Source organism: Schistocerca nitens, chromosome 8, assembly GCF_023898315.1.
Source record: "Schistocerca nitens isolate TAMUIC-IGC-003100 chromosome 8, iqSchNite1.1, whole genome shotgun sequence".
Classification (NCBI taxonomy): domain Eukaryota; kingdom Metazoa; phylum Arthropoda; class Insecta; order Orthoptera; family Acrididae; genus Schistocerca; species Schistocerca nitens.
The window spans coordinates 246,460,684-246,481,824 of record NC_064621.1 but is presented as its reverse complement, the minus strand read 5'-3'; positions in this window follow the sequence as shown (position 1 = coordinate 246,481,824).

Genomic DNA, 21,141 nt, shown 5'->3' with positions numbered 1-21,141 from the left:
TTGTGACATTCGTCGATGAATGTCCGTTCCTCGTACTCATTCCGCTATCACAGAAAGGAACAACACCTCCTTGCTTTTCTTTTGACACCTCCATGTCACTGTTTACAATGCGACTGGCAGCGTTGGATGATTGATGCATGCTGCTTATAGCTCTGTACAGTCACGTGAAGTGCACGCCTGCCCTCTAACGACGGCCTGTGGACTTCCACTCTCTGGTCGGAACCCCACCTCGTTACACACGCCACTATATTATCCTCCAATCACCGGTTTGCGCATTCCAGACTTCCGATCGTTTCTTTTTGAACGTCCCTTATACTTTGGAAGTAGGCTGTTCATGTTTTCTTATTGGCAACGTTACGTAGCGCTCTGTATGAAAATCATTGGCTGTGCTGTGTGCAGTCTGTGGCTAGTTTGCATTGTTGTCTGCCATTGTAGTGTTGGGCAGCGGCAGCTGGATGTGAACAGCGCGTAGCGTTGCGCAGTTGGAGGTGAGCCGCCAGCAGTGGTGATGTGGGGAGAGAGATGGCGGAGTTTTGAAATTTTTAGAATTGGATGTCATGAACTGCTATGTGTATTATGGGTTTTCAACATTATTAAGGTAAATACATTGTTTGTTCTCTATTAAAATCTTTCATTTGCTAACTATGCCTATCAGTAGTTAGTCCCTTCAGTAGTTTGAATCTTTTATTTAGCTGGCAGTAGTGGCGCTCGCTGTATTGCAGTAGCTTGAGTAGCGAAGATTTTTTTGTGAGGTAAGTGATTTGTGGAAGGTATAGGTTAATGTTAGTCAGGGCCATTCTTTTGTAGGGATTTTTGAAAGTCAGATTGCGTTGCGCTAACAAAATATTGTGTGTCAGGATAAGCATAGTCTCGTGTATACTTGTTAAAAAGGGGACGTTTCATATGTCGACCCTTAGCCGAGGATACCTCACTGGAATCTTCTGATTTTTTCTTGTAGTTTGTGTAATTAGTGTAGCTTTTGTTTATTACTAGCGCGTAATTATAGAGAGAATTTCCTTTGTAGTTGTAGTTTTTGATTGTTGTACAGTAAAACAGTTGTGGCATGCATGTAGATTTGCAGCAAGTATTTCGCAGCTGCGCTTGCAATTAACTAGATATTATTTTCAGTGCTATGTTAATGTGTTCCCCTATTTTTGCTCTTCAAATTGTGTTTTTCTGTGTTGTCGTGTGAAATATTGTGACAATAATGGCGTGTGAAAAACGTAATACTAGGCTCCAAAGTAAACTGAGAAATGACAGTGAAGACGAAAGCAGTGTGTTAGCGCCGCCGAGTAATGAATTAACAGACATTCAAAGTGGTAATTAGGTAATTGTGCATAGGGAAATTGAGCGGGCGGCAAATAATGGCGTAGACAGTGGAACAATTAGTGAACAGGTAAGCATTATCGATCGATCGGTAGGCAACAGCTCGCCTCAGGAATCGGGAATGACAGAACACAATATTGCAAATACTGTAGACTCAGGTTTTGGGTCCTCACCGTTCTCTCAAATAAGTCAAGACACATTTTCTGCTCGTCAAAATGTAAATGTTGCCGGTGCAAATGCAGTGCCGAAAAGCATAGAGGAACCGATTCCAGACACTAACACATTATTATTGCAATTAATGCAGCAAATGGAACAAAATCAGAGACAAACACAGCAAAAGCTTCAAAAGTTAGACACAATGGAACAAAATCAGAGACAAACACAGCAAAAGCTTCAAAAGTTAGACACAATGGAACAAAATCAGAGACAAACACAGCAAAAGCTTCAAAAGTTAGACACAATGGAACAAAATCTTCGGAAGTTAGACACCACACTTGAACAAACACGCGAAGATTTAACTAATGAGTTACATAACATTGAATCGAAATGTCAAAAAGTCTGTAATGACGTAGAAACACAAATTTGTGAGCATTTTCAACCTATTTTTTACGGCATGAAAATGCATTACAGACTCACGAAGCAGCCGTAAAAGAACTGCAAACCATTGTTCATGAAAATCATGAGACCTTGTCGGCTAAAATTGACTCAGTTGCATCTACCGATTCGGTTACGCAACTTGCAAAAACTCAAGAAAACTTAAAGGACACAGTAGATTCGATTTCAACACAAATGGACACTCTGAAACTTGGTTCAGAAAAACACACTGAGGAAATGTGTTCACTATCGGAGAAAGTAGCCGAACTTTCGGATCAGTTCACTAACTTATCTACGAAGGTAGATGATAATCTGAACGACACAAAACCGGTAGTCTTTAATGACACAGAAGAGGGCGAACAAATTAGGAAATTCAAACAAAATCAGAATCAAATTAATACGCAACACCAAAGAGAAATCCGGAAGTACAAGATCAGCTGACTCAGGTAATACAAGAATTACGTATTTCAGAGGCCACTCGCGCTCCAATACGGGAAGAGGGACTTAGAAATACGGAACAACCACAAAATAATAACACAGGACACTTCGGAAATTATGAAAGAAATTGGCAAGGCACACCGAATTTTGAGATGGAACCGCCGAAACGACGTAATAATGACCGACATGCGACTCGCCGACATGATGATTTTGACTATAAGCTGTTCATTACTACACGTAAATTCAAAACATTTAAGAATTCCGTCAACGACATTCATCCACAAGCGGGGCTTCATCAATTCTCTCATTGTTTTCCTCCCAACTGGTCATTAGAGCACAGATTAGAATTTATGTGTGGCTACTTAGAGAATGAACCAGCTGTAAGAATGCGGTCGGTCATTCACGATTGCCACAGTGAAGGAGAGTTTTAGCATGCCTTCCTCTCAGCATATTGGTCTCAAGCCACACAAGACCGAGTAAAACATAGCATCATAATGATGAAACGTTTCGAACAATCTGAATTTTCCAGTCTTATGAAATATTTTGAAGACATGTTGCATAAGAATCAGTATCTTTCAAACCCATACAGCCCCTCAGAACTCATCCGCATTTGCCTAATCAAACTGCCTGAACATTTACGACATATTATTTTGGCAGGACGTTGCAAAGACGACATTGAAGCATTTCAGGGACTCTTACAAGAATTAGAAATTGACACTGACAATCGTGGAACGCGAAACCAGGAACACAACAATTACAGGTCACATCCGTCGGAATTCCGCGATGAAAGAAGTAATAACTGGACACGACAAGGCTATTCTCACAACACAAATCGTGACCAAAACAGACACCACCCGTATGACAACCGTTGGCAGAGTAGTAATAACTACAGGGAAAGATCACCTCTCTGCGGTAATGACTATCACAGAGACAATCAGAGAAACAGACAATATGGGAACCAAAATAAATATTATCAAGGGAGACAGAATAATTTCAGACGCAACAGTTCAGCGCACAGTTACGATTCAGGGAGAAATTCTCCACCACGTGACCGACAAACAAGAAACTATGTAACTACCGACATAACGACAGACCTGAATTTCATCAGAACTGGCGGGATTCTAACAGAGCTGGGCCCTCTCGGCAAGGCGAATTTGTAGAAGTTAGGTCTCCTAATCCCAATAACGACGCACGCCAACAAAGAGACAGACAATGACTCGCACAGCAGGCAGCCGCGTGCGCCGGCTGGCTCAGGGAAAAATAACATAGACGCTAACCTTGAGAAAAATTCCAGTATTCTTTACCGACGTATACCGCATGATAATTGCATTCAAGTTCAAACTCTGAGTACTATGAAGAGTAAAGGATTGCACCACACTTCACATGTAAACCCGTTTATTGAAAGATAATCTGCTTTTTAACTTTGTCTTTGCCATAAAACTTTTCACTTCACATTTCTAGTATGCTTTGTCAGACTTAAGAAACTGTTAACATGCAACAATGTTTGAAGTTAAATATCCAGTCTAGAACCTAGGGAACATTTTTAAACAGAAATTACGATTGCATTGTTATAGTGAACAGACGACACAGTGTTGTATTTGTACATTCTTGCTTGTTAGTTGCACGATTATGTAATGTCTATAAGGCTCACATACTTAGAACATTTACCAGTACTGTTATTGAGATTTTAATGCAACATTTTGGTTTACCTGAAAATACATTCTGGATTTAAAGTACTTTCTGTGAGATACCAGATGACACAGTGGTTAGTTTATGTGACAGCTACACGATTGTATCACGACGCTACTAACGAGTGACAATTTACAATGTTGCTTTTGCGGTGTTTCTGTTTTATATCTGCACAGTTTTTCTGAATTCTTCTGGAAAGTAAAACATGTTTTAGTAGTAACTTTTGTGGTATAGCTACAATGAGACAGCCTTTTTTGTAGCACAACAATACGTTACAGCACAGTCCTTTCTTCATCACAACAATAAGCGTAATAACTAAGATATCTATACGCAAAGTATTTCACTTTTGTTTATCATGAGGTAAGTACATTGACTTCTGCAGAACTTAGCTTTCGGAGGACGATAACTACGAGACTTCCACAGAGATTATCTTACAAGACGCACATTTAGCGCTACAGGACACGTATTTGAGTGATTAATTTTGTACTTAAATCATTTATTTTTAAAAATATTTGAAGTATAATGATACAAAGGTTTTCTGTGATACATTTCATTCCATTGCAATAATCTGTAACACCTGAGGGTATAATTACATTAATCCTCAGGGGGGTACACGCCTACTTTGTGTACCATGTATTTGGCAAGCACAAGGAGCCCTAGCTAATATGGTATTTGCTTATACAACTTTACACATCGGTACCATATTTCTCTAACACAGAATTACACAGCTATCTGATCATTTAACTGAGAGAGACAAACATTTTTTTTCTATGTCAGTGACAGATGTTTACGCAATTACACAGCTGGATAACTTCACACTTATGAAATTTTATTTTGTGTGTACTGTGTGAACCCTTCATAATTTTCAGAACCATTGTGATACTATGAGAGCTTTGAATGATGTATTTGGTATGGGATCATGATTTTTAAGGTACGTTTCAGGCAGATGACACTTTTGACATGTGCAGAGAATTTTTTTTAGGTTTTGAAATTATTGGAGGAAGCTACAACGATTTTGTGAGTTGACTGAGGACTGAGGTGTTATGATGTTATTATTACGATGACTATGTGTATTACGCTGTTGCGGTATGTTTATGATCAATAAGCTGATGCTATATGAGGAATTTGATTATGCTACGTATTTATTATGATGAAATATTGAAGAAGTGTCTACGAATATGTATATGTGTAATAAAGCAAGGAATAATGAGTAGTGATTAGGGACTCTGATTTGTGGAAGAGGATGTTAGAAACCAAGAATGGTACTTTAGAAATATGAAATGTGTATACATGTGTGAATGTATTACAATGCCGACGAAAATTTTTTGGACACTGTTATATCAACAGGATTTTGTTTCTACAGATTTGTAATGCAAATTCTTGACCTGTGAAATTTTTCATATGAGACTGTCACTGTAGCAGAAACTGCTGTCGTAAATATTTCAGTAAGAAAGGTAAGTGACCTTGACATAATGCGTTTTGGGCGCCCATCTGAGAGGTAGTCGTCTGACAAAAGAAAGCCATTAGATGGAGAGGAAAAAAAAAGGCCATTATCCTCGCTATTGACATTCCTTTGTAGAAAGCATCGCAAATACAACACGCTCATTACTTGAAAAGATACTTACACCTGCACACCTGATTATGACAAGCGTCTTTCTACGAGAGTTGAGAGAATTTCTACTAACTTATGAAATGTCACATGACTATTGAATGATATATTTATGCTTTGGTTTGCGTAATTGCTTATTTCATTTGATATCTGGTTTCCAGCTGTGTTGCAGCATTGGTTTTATAAAATAAAATTAAATGCATTTGCTAACGTGAACACTGTCTGTCAACAGATCTATGAAATAATTATTTTATGATCCACATTCTTCGAAAAAGGAGCTCTTGGAATGGAAAGAACAATAAGAACAGACTAATAACAGTAACTGCATATATAATTTTCTTTTCAAGTACTTGGTAATTTCTTTTGTAGAAATAGTTGTGGTGCACCACTTTAATTACATAGACATTAAGATGTGATTATACATTTCCTTTATCTGCATTGTTGTCTTTAGTGTACTATTTTTTCTGCTTGAGCTTTGTCATGCTTACGTATAAGTTATAGCATTTACTGCGGGTGTTTGCCAGGCATAGTACTTTGAGCTTTGTCATGCTTAGGTATAAGTTATAGCATTTACTGCGGGTGTTTGCCAGGCATAGTGCTACTAAATTTCACTTTGTATTACTCTGTTAAGCTAGTTTTACTACTGATTTTTTTTCTTGTTTGCTGCACAGTGCCTTATATTAGTTGTAATATTGCAATTGCTTTGCCTATTTGAAATGTATCATGGAAAACTTTCTTTGTAATTCAAAAATCTTGAAAAATAAATGGCTTAAGTACAAAATTAATCTCTCAAATGCGTGTCCTGTAGCGCTAAATGTGCGTCTTGCTGTAAGATAATTCTGTGGAAGTGTCGTAGTTATCGTCCTCTGTAAGAAAAGTTCTGCTGAAATCAATATACTTACCCATCATAAACGAAAGTGAAATGCTTTGCTTATGGGTACCGTAGTTATTATGCTTATTGGCGTGATGACGAAAGTACTGTACAGTAACATATTGTTGTGCCACGAAAAAGGCTGTCTCATTGTTGCTATACCACAAAAGATACTATTAAAACATGTTTTACTTTCCAAAATAATACAGAAAAACTGTGCAGAAATAAAACAGAAACACTGCAAAAGCAACATTGTATATTGTCACTCATTAGTAGCGTCGTGATAAAATCGTGTAGCTGTCACATAAACTAACCACTGTGTCATCTGGTATCTCACAGAAAGTACTTTAAATCCAGAATGTATTTTCAAGTAGTTGGAGGTGAGCTGCCAGCAGTGGTGGATGTGGGGAGAGAGATGGCGGAGTTTTGAAATTTTTAGAATTGGATGTCATGAACTGCTATGTATATTATGAGTTTTCAACATTATTAAGGTAAATACATTGTTTGTTCTCTATTAAAATCTTTCATTTGCTAACTATGCCTATCAGTAGTTAGTGCCTTCAGTAGTTTGAATCTTTTATTTAGCTGGCAGTAGTGGCGCTCGCTGTATTGCAGTAGCTTGAGTAGCGAAGATTTTTTTTGTGAGGTAAGTGATTTGTGAAAGATATAGGTTAATGTTAGTCAGGGCCATTCTTTTGTAGGGATTTTTGAAAGTCAGATTGCGTTGCGCTAACAAAATATTGTGTGTCAGGATAAGCACAGTCTCGTGTACACTTGTTAAAAAGGGGACGTTTCAACTTTAAGTGCAGCACAAGCTGCCACGCCCCCCTGTTGCCTTCTGTCAACTACTTGAACTTGAAATACTTTATTTGTTGATTTATGAAGATATTTCGTGCATATGGTTGGATCCCCTGTTCACACGCAAATTTCACCTGTTCCTTTTGTCTCCTGCACACGTTCTGTACATATTTGCAGTTTTTGTGACAAAATTCTTCGTATTGGAAGTGTATACAAAAAATACAAAAGAGGGCCTGGAAGAAAGCTGAAGCAAATGTAATTAGTGATGATAATAGCGCATTCAAAGTGTGCTTCAGCTTCCTCCGTGACTGTGAGTGATATTGCTAGCAGTGAAAATATTAGTAACAGTACTTCCAGAGGAAAGCTGAACACTAATTCAAGTGTGGGATCTTTTGTAAGTACTAAATATAATAATGTAGAACAGACAAGTGGCAGCGTTGTGTAAGATATTGAATTGTTGTCATTTGCCATATTTTCAATTGCAGTTTGCCAAGTATGCCATGTTAGTGACAGTTTATTTTGTTATGAAGATACCTCTCCGAGATATGGGCTTGCTGGTAAACTATTTCTGAGATGTAAGAACTGTAAAGATCAGCTTTCGTTTCGTGCCAGTAGGTAGACTGACTCTAGGTATAAAATCAGTATTAGGTTTGTGAATGGATTGTTTACTGTAGGTAAATAGGAATTAGCTGATAATACACAATGTGCAGTCACGAATCGCCCAAGAGACCCGACAAGATTTCAGAAGCATATAGGTACATTACATGAAGCATCTAAGCATTGTGCTACTGCCTCTATGAAGGCTGTTGTCAATGAGGCAATTTAAATTAATGATAATTCTTCAGATATTGCTGTCGCTGTCGATGGGATGTGGCAGAGTAGAGGGCATACTAGTGTGAATGGTGTAGTAATTGTAACAAGCACGAATAATGGCAAAGTGCTAGATGTAGAGGGACTGAGTAAGTAGTGTCATCAGTGTGCATAATAAAGGGTAAAGAAAAACTTAAATCTCAAAAAGAAAGTCCTGAACATGGCGTAAATTTTGAAAGGTTCAGTGGGGACATGGAAGCTGCAGTTGCAGTACACATTTTTTTCAGGTCAGTTGATTTGTTTGAGGTAAGGTATGTAAAATATTAAGAGGGTGGAAACAGTAAGACCTTCCAGAGTGTGCTAGAAGCAAATCCATATGGAGATGTCAGTGTGGAAAAGCTAGGATACATTGGAAAGAAAAGAACGAGAACCCGCCTTCGCAAGTTGAGGAAAGATATGTAAGGCATAAAATTATCACATGCAAAACCACTATCTGAGAAACGATGGCTCACAGACAAGGAGATAGACTGTTTGCAGAACTATTATGGTGTGGCAATTAGAAAGAACTGCGACAATGAGATGAAAATGAAGCGGGATGTCTGGGAAATTTATTTCCATAAACTATCAACTGACAGGGGCCTTGTCATGCATTGTGCCCAGAAGGACCGACCGCTTGGTGCGAACACAACCGTGCTTCAATAGCTGGTGAGCAATAGAATCGTTGGCACTCATTGCCTGTTGAAATGTGCAGTGTAATAAAGCAAGTTTTTAAAAATTTGACTGATCAAAACCTATTGCATAAGTTTTTGCATGGAAAAACATAGAACCCAAATGAATAATTTAACAGTGTCTATGATCTAAGCTTCATAAACAGTAGGTAAGTATACACTGAATTTTGGTGTTACGATGCAGTTCTTTCATTTAATGATGGCAATGTGGGGAGAGTTTGGCTGCTTCAAAAGTTAAGAAACAACTTGGGGAAAATACGGTGATGGCATGTTTCGAGTTGGATGCTGCCGTGTTTAGAAAGCAGATATGAAGTGACAATGGTGGCTAGGAAGGCAAGAGTGCACTCAAGGAATGCTGGTGGGAGGGGGTGGGGGGCAGGGAGGATGAAGAAACTGCAAATGACACAGAATATGGCGCAGGGATCTTCTAAGATTAGCAAAGAACTATCTTCAACTTAAAAACCTGTTTTCTGAGATTTTATTTTTTTAATGTGTAGGTACATTTTTCTCAAAAAAAAAATGTTCAAATGTGTGTGAAATCCTATGGGACTTCAATGCTAAGGTCATCAGTGCCTAAACTTACACACTACTTAACCTAAATTATTCTAACAAGGGAACCTCCCCATCGCACCCCCTCAGATTTAGTTATAAGTTGGCACAGTGGATAGGCCTTGAAAAACTGAACACAGATCAATCGAGAAAACAGGAAGAAGTTATGTGGAACTATGAAAAAAATAAGCAAAATATACAAACTGAGTAGTCCATGCGCAAAATATTCCATATCACAGGAAATTGTGAGCTATGAGTGCCGTGGTCCCGTGGTTAGCGTGAGCAGTTGTGGTTTCAGAGGTCCTTGGTTCAATTCTACCCTGAGCGAAAAAATTTTCTTTCTTTATTTTCGCAAAGTTGTGATCTGTCCGTTCGTTCATTGACATCTCTGTTCACTGTAATAAGTTTAGTGTCTGTGTTTTGCGACCGCACCGCAAAACCGTGCGATTACTAGACGAAAGGACGTGCCTCTCATTGGGAACCGAAAAAATTTGATCGCAAGGTCATAGGTCAACCGATTCCTCCACAGGAAAACACGTCTGATATATTCTATACGACACTGGTGACGGCATGTGCGTCACACGACAGGAATATGTTGTCGACCCACGTAACTTGTACACTTGGCGAATGGGTAAAAGCCGGCCGCGGTGGTCTAGCGGTTCTGGCGCTGCAGTCCGGAACCGCGAGACTGCTACGGTCGCAGGTTCGAATCCTGCCTCGGGCATGGGTGTGTGTGATGTCCTTAGGTTAGTTAGATTTAAGTAGTTCTAAGTTCTAGGGGACTTATGACCTAAGATGTTGAGTCCCATAGTGCTCAGAGCCATTTGAACCATTTTTGAATGGGTAAAAAGATTCTTCTACCTTGCCCGATTTAGGTTTTCTTGTGTATGTGATAATCACTCCCAAAAAAGTGATGAAAACATAAGAGTTTGTCACATAAACTGCAACAAATGAATGCAACAGTTTCACAGTCGCACAGTTTTCCCTGTGTTCTGTCAAAACATATGTTTTTAACGTTTTCAGATTTTTCCGTGCGTAGACCGTCAAATCCTACATATGTCCAAGCAAATCTGAACATGTCCTGGAATTTTGGAGAGCGAAGTTGATTATGTGTGAGTGCCTGAAATTTGATAATTGAAAATAAAAAATTAAACTTGTCACTCGAGGAAAGACTTGAACCAAGGACCTCTTGTACCGCAGCTCCTCACGCTAACCACGTGACCACGGCGCTCCTGGGCTCATAATCTCCTGTGATGTTGCCTATGTTGCGCATGGATTACTCAGTTTGTATATTTTGCTTATTTTTTCCATGGTTCCACACAACTTCTTCCTGTTTTCTCGATTGATGTGTGTTCAGTTTTTCAAGGCCTATCCACTGTGCCAACTTATAACTAAATCAGAGGGGGGTGCGATGGGGAGGTTACCTTGTTAGAAATTATGTGTGGTATCCACGTTCGATACTACACTTGTTATGGGTTGAAGATATCGACCGCGGTCCGTAACAGATATCGCTGTATCCCCGAGTCGCGACTAGCGCCGCTAGCGCCGCTCCGCGGCGTGTGACAAAGTATATAGCGAGCTCTCGTCCACTCTTGCTCGGGACGTCAACTAGGAATGCTGACAGGAAGCAACCTCTAACAAGGCGCTTAGTCAAGTATATCTAGGTATCTGTTTGAAATTGTATGTATGCAACATACGAAAAAGCGTGTAACACAAGTACTATATATATATATATATTATTGTTTACCAAAGACTGCCGGCCGAAGTGGCCGCGCGGTTCTGGCGCTGCAGTCTGGAACCGCGAGACCGCTACGGTCGCAGGTTCGAATCCTGCCTCGGGCATGGATGTGTGTGATGTCCTTAAGTTAGTTAGGTTTAACTAGTTCTAAGTTCTAGGGGACTAATGACCTCAGCAGTTGAGTCCCATAGTGCTCAGAGCCATTTGAACCATTTGAACCAAAGATTACTAATTATTTCAGTCGTTGCAGATACAGATTATGCAGCCAGCTCCTTACCGACTTCACTGCCAAACCTGCAATACACAGGGTGGTCCATTGATAGTGACCGGGTCAAATATCTCACGAAAGGAAAAAGGGAAAAAAACTACAAAGAACGAAACTCGTCTAGCTTGAAGGGGGAAATCAGACGGCGCTATGGTTGGCCCGCTAGATGGCGCTGCCATAAGTCAAACGGACATCAACAGCGCTTTTTTTTTTAAATAGAAACCCGCATTTCTTATTACATATTCGTGTAGTACGTAAAAAAATATGAATGTTTTAGTTGGACCACTTTTTTCGCTTTATGATGGATGGCGCTGTAATAGCCACAAACGTATAAGTACGTGGTATCACGTAACATTCCGCCAGTGCGGACGGTATTTGCTTCGTGATACATTACCCGTGTTAAAACGGACCGTTTACCAATTGCGGAAAAGGTCGATATCGTGTTGATGTATGGCTATTGTGATCAAAATGCCCAACGGGCGTGTGCTATGTATGCTTCTCGGTATCCTGGACGACATCATCCAATTGTCCGGACCGTTCGCCGGATAGTTATGTTATTTAAGGAAACAGGAAGTGTTCAGCCACATGTGAAACGCCAACCACGACCTGCAACAAATGTAGATGCCCAAGTAGGTGTTTTAGCTGCTGTAGCGGCTAATCCGCACTTCAGTAGCAGAAAAACTGCGCGAGAATCGGGAATCTCAGAAACGTCCGTGTTGAGAATGCTACATCAACATCGATTGCACCCGTACCACATTTCTATGCACCAGGAATTGCATGGCGACGACTTTAAACGTCGTGTACAGTTCTGCCACAGGGCACAAGGGAAATTAAGGGATACTGACAGATTTTTTGAACGCGTACTTTTTACCGACGAAGCATCATTCAGCAACAGCGGTAGCGTAAACCGGCATAATATGCACTATTGGGCAACGGAAAATCCTCGATGGCTGCGACAAGTGGAAAATCAGCGACCTTGGTGGGTTAATGTATGGTGTGGCATTATGGGAGGAAGGATAATTGGCCCCCACTTTATCGATGGCAATCTAAATGGAGCAATGTATCCTGATTTCCTACGTAATGTTCTACCGATGTTACTACAAGATGTTTCACTGCGTGACAGAATGGCGATGTACTTCCAACATGATGTATGTCCGGCACATAGCTCGTGTGCTGTTGAAGCGGTATTGAGAAGCATATTTCATGACAGGTGGATTGGTCGTCGATGCACCATACCATGGCCCGCACATTCACCGGATCTGATGTCCACGGATTTCTTTCATTGGGAAAGTTGAAGGATATTTGCCACAGTGATCCACCGACCGCACCCGACAACATGCGTCAGCGCATTGTCAGTGCATGTGCGAACATTACGGAAGGCGAACTACTCGCTGTTGAGAGGAATGTCGTTACACGTATTGCCAAATGCATTGAGGTTGACGGACATAATTTTGAGCATTTATTGCATTAATGTGGTGTTTACAGGTAATCACGCTGCAACAGCATGCGTTGGTTCAGAAATGGTTCAAATGGCTCTGAGCATTATGGGACTTAATTTCTGAGGTCATTAGTCGCCTAGAACTTAGAACTACTTAAACCTAACTAACCTAAGGACGTCACACACATCCATGCCCGAGGCAGGATTCGAACCTGCGACCGTAGCGGTCACGCGGTTCCAGACTGTAGCGCCTGGAACCGCTCGGCCACTCCGGCCGGTAACAGTATGCGTTCTCAGAAATGATAGGGTCACAAAGGTACATATATCACATTGGAACAACCGAAATAAAATGTTCAAACGTACCTACGTACTGTATTTTAATTTAAAAAAGCCTACCTGTTACCAACTGTTCGTCTAAAATTGTGAGCCATATGTTTGTGACTATTACAGCGCCATCTATCACAAAGCGAAAAAAGTGGTCGAACTAAAACATTCATACTTCTCTACGTACTACACGAATATGAAATAAAAAGTGGGGGTTCCTATTTAAAAAAAACGCAGTTGATATGCGTTTGACCTATGGCAGCGCCATCTAGCGGGCCAACCATAGCGCCATCTGGTTTCCCCCTTGAAGGTAGACAAGTTTCGGGCTTTGTCATTTTTTCGTTTGACGCTTATTTCGTGAGATATTTGGCCCGGTCACGATCAATGGTCCACCCTGTATATTTCTATTTAGCATTGGCCACCTGTCATCATCACAACTGACGACAAGAATCATAACATTATGAATGAATAAAACTGAAATATTTCGATTTTTTTACAATTGCAAAATATTCTCTAAAAATAAATTAAACAAGCTACTTATCTACAAAAATAGGTCGAGAGAGAGAAACCCTTTATCTACCAGCCATTACAATTTTGTAACATTATCAAGCAGAGTTTACGAGAAAAATGTACCTTAAAATTGATAAAGTTAACATTGTGGATATGTAAGGTACAATCTCCGTTTAAATATTTTCTGTTATGTATAGAAACTTGGTTATACACAGTCCAGTCACATTAATGTGACCACCGTGCAATAACCACTCACAGACGACAGGTGCCAACACCAGAGGCTATGTACAACGTGTCGGAAGGGGCGGGAGGTAGGCAGGAGAGGGTGCAGAAAACAATGCAGTAGTTGTAATACGGAAACAGAGCGATTCACCTGATGTCCGAAAGGTCACGATCATTGACTTTTCAGAAACGGCTAAATTTCTGCCCTATTTAAAGTATACAGTGCGAGGCAAAGTGGCGCTATCCGGAACCGGCGCCGAGGCAGCTATGGTGCACCACGGGACGTAGGTGACAGGGGTGAACGACGGCTGCTGGAGATGTGAACGCGCGAATAGAGGTGCAACTTTTGAGCAGCTGACCGCCCAGATGAACAAAGGTGCTACCAGCAGTTATTCTTCAACGACCGCTCGGCAAACGTTGCTGTGAATGGACCGCCGCAACAGACGCCTGGTTCGTGCATCCGTGTTGGGTGCGTTCATCGACGAAGAACGCTGGAATTTGCACGCCAGTGCCGTAACTGGACGTCCACTGAGTGGTGCCAGGTGCCTCACCGTATGATTCACGTTTTATGCTCCATGTGCTCCGTGGGACAGATGGCCGTTACTTATACAGCTTGAAATAGCCGAAAGTCAACATCCTACAACACTCGTCGGAAGTGTTCTGGCCGGAGGAGGAAGAGTTAAGGTCTGGGGAATTTTTCGTCGTCCTGGAAGGCACAATGGATCTATACGTGTAGGCATGTATCCCCTACAAGCATTTTGATTTCTTCGACAAGGTGGCATCAGCCAACAGGACAATGTAAAGTGACACACAGCTCGCAGTGCATGATTGTCGTGTGAGTAGGGCATTCCGTCGGGTAGACCGTTCGCCGGGTGCAAGTCTTGGGATGTGACGCCATTTCGGCGATTTGCGCGTCGATGGGGTGAAATGATGATGATTAGGACAACACAGCACCCAGTCCCTGAGCGGAAAAAATCTCTGACCCAGCCGGGAATCGAATCCGGGCTCTTATGATTGACATTCTGTCACGCTGACAACTTTTTAATTTTTAATTTTTTGTTTATTTTTAATTTTATCATTTTTATTTGTTTTTATTTTATCTTTTAATTTTTATTTTATTTTTATTTATTTTTATTTTATCTTTTATTTTTTATTTTTTTATTTATTTTTATTTTTATTTATTTATTTTATTTTTTATTTTTATTTATTTATTTTTATGTTTTATTTTTAATGTTTTTATTTATTTTTTTATTTATTGTTTATTTTATTTAGCACTCAGCTACCGGGGGCGGACACAGTTCGCAGTGCACGTGCGCGAGGGAAGAGCATCACGATGAGTTTACCGTGCTCCTCCGGCCACCAAACGCCACGGATTTACACCCAATATGGAATCTGTCGAACCACCTCGTTTGCCGGCCGAAGTGGCCGTGCGGTTCTAGGCGCTACAGTCTGGAGCCGAGCAACCGCTACGGTCGCAGGTTCGAATTCTGCCTCGGGCATGGACGTGTGTGATGTCCTTAGGTTAATTAGGTTTAAATAGTTCTAAGTTCTAGGGGACTGATGACCTCAGAAGTTAAGTCACATAGTGCTCAGAGCCATTTGAACCATTTTGAACCACCTCGTTCGGGTTATTCACGCCATGGATCTTCAACCGAGATATATAGCGCAGGTGGCCATTACACTGTAGTCAGCAATGCTGCAGCTCCTTGTCGATACCTTCAAGAACCTCAGTGACTTTCATCCTGCACGTCTCGCTGAGCTGGAAAAGGCGCTTGACGGGTGGTCATATTAAAGTGACTAAACAATGTGTGATGTCTGCGTATCTGGCTTGCTTACTACGTGTCTTTGCGCTGCTAAGAGGTCATGTATTACCATGTTCATTTGATTCTTTTAAACAATTATATGACGTGGAACTTAAATATTGTGTCTCTTATCAACTTCTCTGTGCATTTTTTTTGATATTTCAGTGCACTGGTATAAATTTTACGTGATCGCGTGTTGCGAAATGTAACCCTTGTCTCTCAGTACTGACGTGCCTGGTAATTTTCGTCTAATGTTTCATGCCATAAATAGTACCCCGTATTCTAATCATTACGGATTTCCGTTCTCTGCATGCATTTTACACCACATCAGAGACGTCATGATGCTAATGAAACTTTGAGAGATGCTGTGCGTGTGCCGGCCGTTGAGGACGAACGGTTCTAGGCGCTCCAGTCCGGAACCGCGTTGCTGCTACGGTCCCAGGGCATGGATGTGTGTAATGTCCTTAGGTTAGTTAAGTTTAAGTAGTTCTAAGTCTAGGGGACTGATGACCTCAGATGTTGAGTCCCATAGTCTCAGAGCCATTTGAATCATTTGAGCTGTGCGTGGTTAGGGGCTTACATCCACAGTGCACTGAGACTGATTACAAATCGAACTGTTGAAACACATTCACTGTTGAGGGCATCTTAGATATGAATTTTTATGTTCACTTGTGTTCAATTTAATGATGCTTTTCCTGCTATTTTATCGTTACGCTATTAACATTAAATGTTTTCTGCTCAATCAAATTACGTTAGTCACGTTGCAGTCAGATTGCGTTTGTAATCAGTTACATGGGTCAGAAAATTGTCTGTGTTAGGGCATAGCTTTTCCTATTCAGTGCATGTTTGATTTTACGTGCACTGGTAAACTGACTTATCGTAAGAATAGGTTAGACGCCAAAGGTGGTGGCGTATTTACTGAGTACAGCAATCGATGACATCTACTGACTGAGGTTGTCAAGGATTCTGAATGTGAATGAATGTGGGTGAAGTTAAGCAATCAGATGCTTTTATAGATCGCCTGCGTCAAGGGCTGTAGTTGTAGAGCGCTTCGGAGAGAACCTGCAAAATTTCGTGAGTAAATTTCTTGATCATTTTATTGTAATAGGAGGTGACTTCAACTTGCCAAGTATAGTATTCTATACTTGACAAGTTTAAGTTACCGTGATCCTAATCATGTGATCAAGTCTGGTGCCAGAGACATGGAGTCGTGTGACGTTATTCTGAATGTCTTGTCCGAAAATTACTCCGAACAGATGAAGTTAACGTCTTCTGCCTTCTAACAACAAACAGACAAGTACTTTTCGAAGCAGATGACGTAGAGGATTGTATCAAAGACCATAAGAGATGGAAAGCATATATGTCAACAGATATTACAAGGAATGACAAACTGCCTATTGGCTTCTGTCTCGGGTTCTTCGGCCGACGTTCATCTAATGATTTTTCTGACGTTTCGCCAGCACGAGTGGCTGGCATTGTCAAAGCTTCACCCTCCATTGCCGGTGGTGAACTGGAGGCGAGCTCGCGGCCGCAGACTATATGTACCTGGCGCGCCAACGTCCGAGGGCTTCTCCGCGGTCATTTCCGGTGCGGTTCTCCTCTTGCTACCTGCGACGGTCGTTCGCTGCAGTACGGGAAGCCAGGATCCGTTTACCTTAAGGCTTTCCTCTTTCTTGTTGAAACTGTTCGCGTGTTTTTGGATTTCTACAGCTTCTCTGAACAAGCGCGTGTGATAGTGCTTCTCTACAGCCAGAACTTCCGTGTCGGCGAATTTTATTACGTGGTCGGTCTCATTCAGTGCGTGCTCTGCCACGGCCGATTTCTCCACCTGCCCCAACCTGCAATGTCGCTTATGCTCTTTGATCCTGGTGTTAATGGATCGTCCAGTCATTCCGACATAAACTTTTCCGCATGTGCAAGGTATACGGTATATTCCCGACATTGCAAGTGGGTCTCTTTTCTCCTTCGCCGATCTAAGACACTCTTTGATCTTCCTTGTCGGTTTGAAAATCGTCTTTACGCCGTGTTTGCGCAATATACGGCCGATTCTGTCCGTCACTCTGGGAATGTATGGCAGAAAGGCCGTACCCGACATTTCTTTTTCTGGTTCTTTACTTCGCCGAGTGTTTAGCTCTGTTACACTTCTAATGTAATTTGTGGAGTACCCATTGCTCCTCAGAACAGTTTCCAGATGTTACATTTCTCGTTTGAGGTGTTGAGGCTCACATATTCGTCCTGCTCTCGTTACGAGCGTACTAATCATGCCTCTTTTCTGGCTCGGGTGGTGGTTTGACAGTTTGTGCAGGTATCGGTCCGTGTGTGTCGGTTTTCGATACACGCTGTGTCCCAGGTTTTCGCCGTCCCTTGTGACCAGCACATCTAGAAATGGCAGTTTCCTGTCCTTTTCTACCTCCATGGTAAATGTTATGTTGGCATGGAGGCTGTTCAAGTGTCTCAGGAATTCACCGAGCTGTTCTTCACCATGGCTCCACATCACGAAAGTATCATCGACGTACCTGTACCACACCTTAGGTTTGCAAGTCGCCGAGTCCAGTGCCTGTGCTTCGAATTGTTCCATGAAGAAGTTGGCCACCACTGGACTGAGAGGACTACCCATGGCGACGCCTTCCAGCTGTTCGTAGAAATCGCCATTCCACGTGAAATAGCTCGTGGTGAGACATGCATGGAAGAGCTTTTTGATGTCTTGCGGGAACATGGAACCGATGTGCTCCAGAGCGTCGCTGAGTGGCACTTTCGTAAATAACGAAACAACATCAAAACTGACCAGGATGTCGTTTGGCGCAAGTTTCAGTTTCTTCAGCTTCTCACGCCTTGACCAACGACGGAAGAAGAAAGCGCGACTGATGTCCTCTCTCGCCTTTCTGTCACGGTGCCGAGATGAATGTGCTACACCGAAGTTCTTGAGATGCAAGCGCCTATTCACCACCGCCCAAGCACATCGTATCTACGACAGAATGGAACGAGCTTTTCTTCGTGAGCGAATACATACAACACGGAGAGACTTGGCAAGAACGGATCAGGAACTTCTGGACATTTTCTATCAACTAAGTAGCAGAATGCATCGAGACGACTGGGACAAGATCGACAGCATCACTCACAGGAGCATGCAGAACGAACTCGAGCGCTGCACCGAGCGGCAAAAGAAAAAGTTTGAAAGATGCCGGAAGCAGACCGACAAGGCGATTCCCGACATGTCACACACAGTGGTCAACCTCACTGAACGACAATTGACCGAAGAGGAAGTGTCAGTCCTTCAAAAAGGAGGGAATTTCGCTATCATCCCGAGAACTATACCTATGGAGGACATCATTGCCAACACCGAAGCAGCCATTCGGACCCTTCCTTGTGAAAGGGCAGAGGAAATACGCACTGAAACAGCCAGGATACTGCGCCGAGCAAAACCACCAGCTTGCAACCTGAAGAAAGAAGAGGTACAAGCCATTAAGAATCTCAACGCCGACAAGAGTATATTGGTACTGCCTGCCGATAAGGGGAATGCGACCGTCGTAATGAAGACCGAAGATTATGAGCAAAAGATCCGAGACCTATTAGATCCGACGACGTACCGAAAACTAAGCGCAGATCCGACGCAGCGTATCACTCGGAATACGAATCGATTAATCAAGGCGTCTTCTCTGCCGGCGGACATACAGAGAAACCTGCGCAACACAGAAGCCCTACCACCTCGGCTGTATGGATTACCCAAGATCCATAAGAACAACGTTCCACTGAGACCGATCGTTAGCGCTCCTGGCTCACCAACGTATAAACTGGCGAAACACTTGGCCTCTCTGCTCCAGCCACACGTGGGAAAGACCGACACATACATTAAGGACTCAGGACATTTCATTGAGAAGCTGAAGAAACTGAAACTTGCGCCAAACGACATCCTGGTCAGTTTTGATGTTGTTTCGTTATTTACGAAAGTGCCACTCAGCGACGCTCTGGAGCACATCGGTTCCATGTTCCCGCAAGACATCAAAAAGCTCTTCCATGCATGTCTCACCACGAGCTATTTCACGTGGAATGGCGATTTCTACGAACAGCTGGAAGGCGTCGCCATGGGTAGTCCTCTCAGTCCAGTGGTGGCCAACTTCTTCATGGAACAATTCGAAGCACAGGCACTGGACTCGGCGACTTGCAAACCTAAGGTGTGGTACAGGTACGTCGATGATACTTTCGTGGTGTGGAGCCATGGTGAAGAACAGCTCGGTGAATTCCTGAGACACTTGAACAGCCTCCATGCCAACATAACATTTACCATGGAGGTAGAAAAGGACAGGAAACTGCCATTTCTAGATGTGCTGGTCACAAGGGACGGCGAAAACCTGGGACACAGCGTGTATCGAAAACCGACACACACGGACCGATACCTGCACAAACTGTCAAACCACCACCCGAGCCAGAAAAGAGGCATGATTAGTACGCTCGTAACGAGAGCAGGACGAATATGTGAGCCTCAACACCTCAAACGAGAAATGCAACACCTGGAAACTGTTCTGAGGAGCAATGGGTACTCCACAAATTACATTAGAAGTGTAACAGAGCTAAACACTCGGCGAAGTAAAGAACCAGAAAAAGAAATGTCGGGTACGGCCTTTCTGCCATACATTCCCAGAGTGACGGACAGAATCGGCCGTATATTGCGCAAACACGGCGTAAAGACGATTTTCAAACCGACAAGGAAGATCAAAGAGTGTCTTAGATCGGCGAAGGAGAAAAGAGACCCACTTGCAATGTCGGGAATATACCGTATACCTTGCACATGCGGAAAAGTTTATGTCGGAATGACTGGACGATCCATTAACACCAGGATCAAAGAGCATAAGCGACATTGCAGGTTGGGGCAGGTGGAGAAATCGGCCGTGGCAGAGCACGCACTGAATGAGACCGACCACGTAATAAAATTCGCCGACACGGAAGTTCTGGCTGTAGAGAAGCACTATCACACGCGCTTGTTCAGAGAAGCTGTAGAAATCCAAAAACACGCGAACAGTTTCAACAAGAAAGAGGAAAGCCTTAAGGTAAACGGATCCTGGCTTCCAGTACTGCAGCGAACCATTCCACCACACAGTCACCACAGAACTCCCCCTGCTACTCGTCTCCCCCACCGCCCCCACAGAAGAAGAAATTAAACTGCAGAATGTAATCACCGACAGAGAAATTAAAAAGGCCATCTTCTCAGGCAGAAACTCAGCCCCTGGTGAGAACGGGATTCAGCGTCTTCACCTCCGCAACTGTCCCCTCAACACCATCATCCCCCTCCTGTCCCTCCTTTTCAACTTCTGCCTCTCCCACAACACCATCCCCACAGCGTGGAAATCCGCTAAAGTCGTCATGATCCCCAAACCAGGCAAACCCAAATCAGACCCCAAATCCTATCGCCCCATATCCCTCCTTGACGTCCTC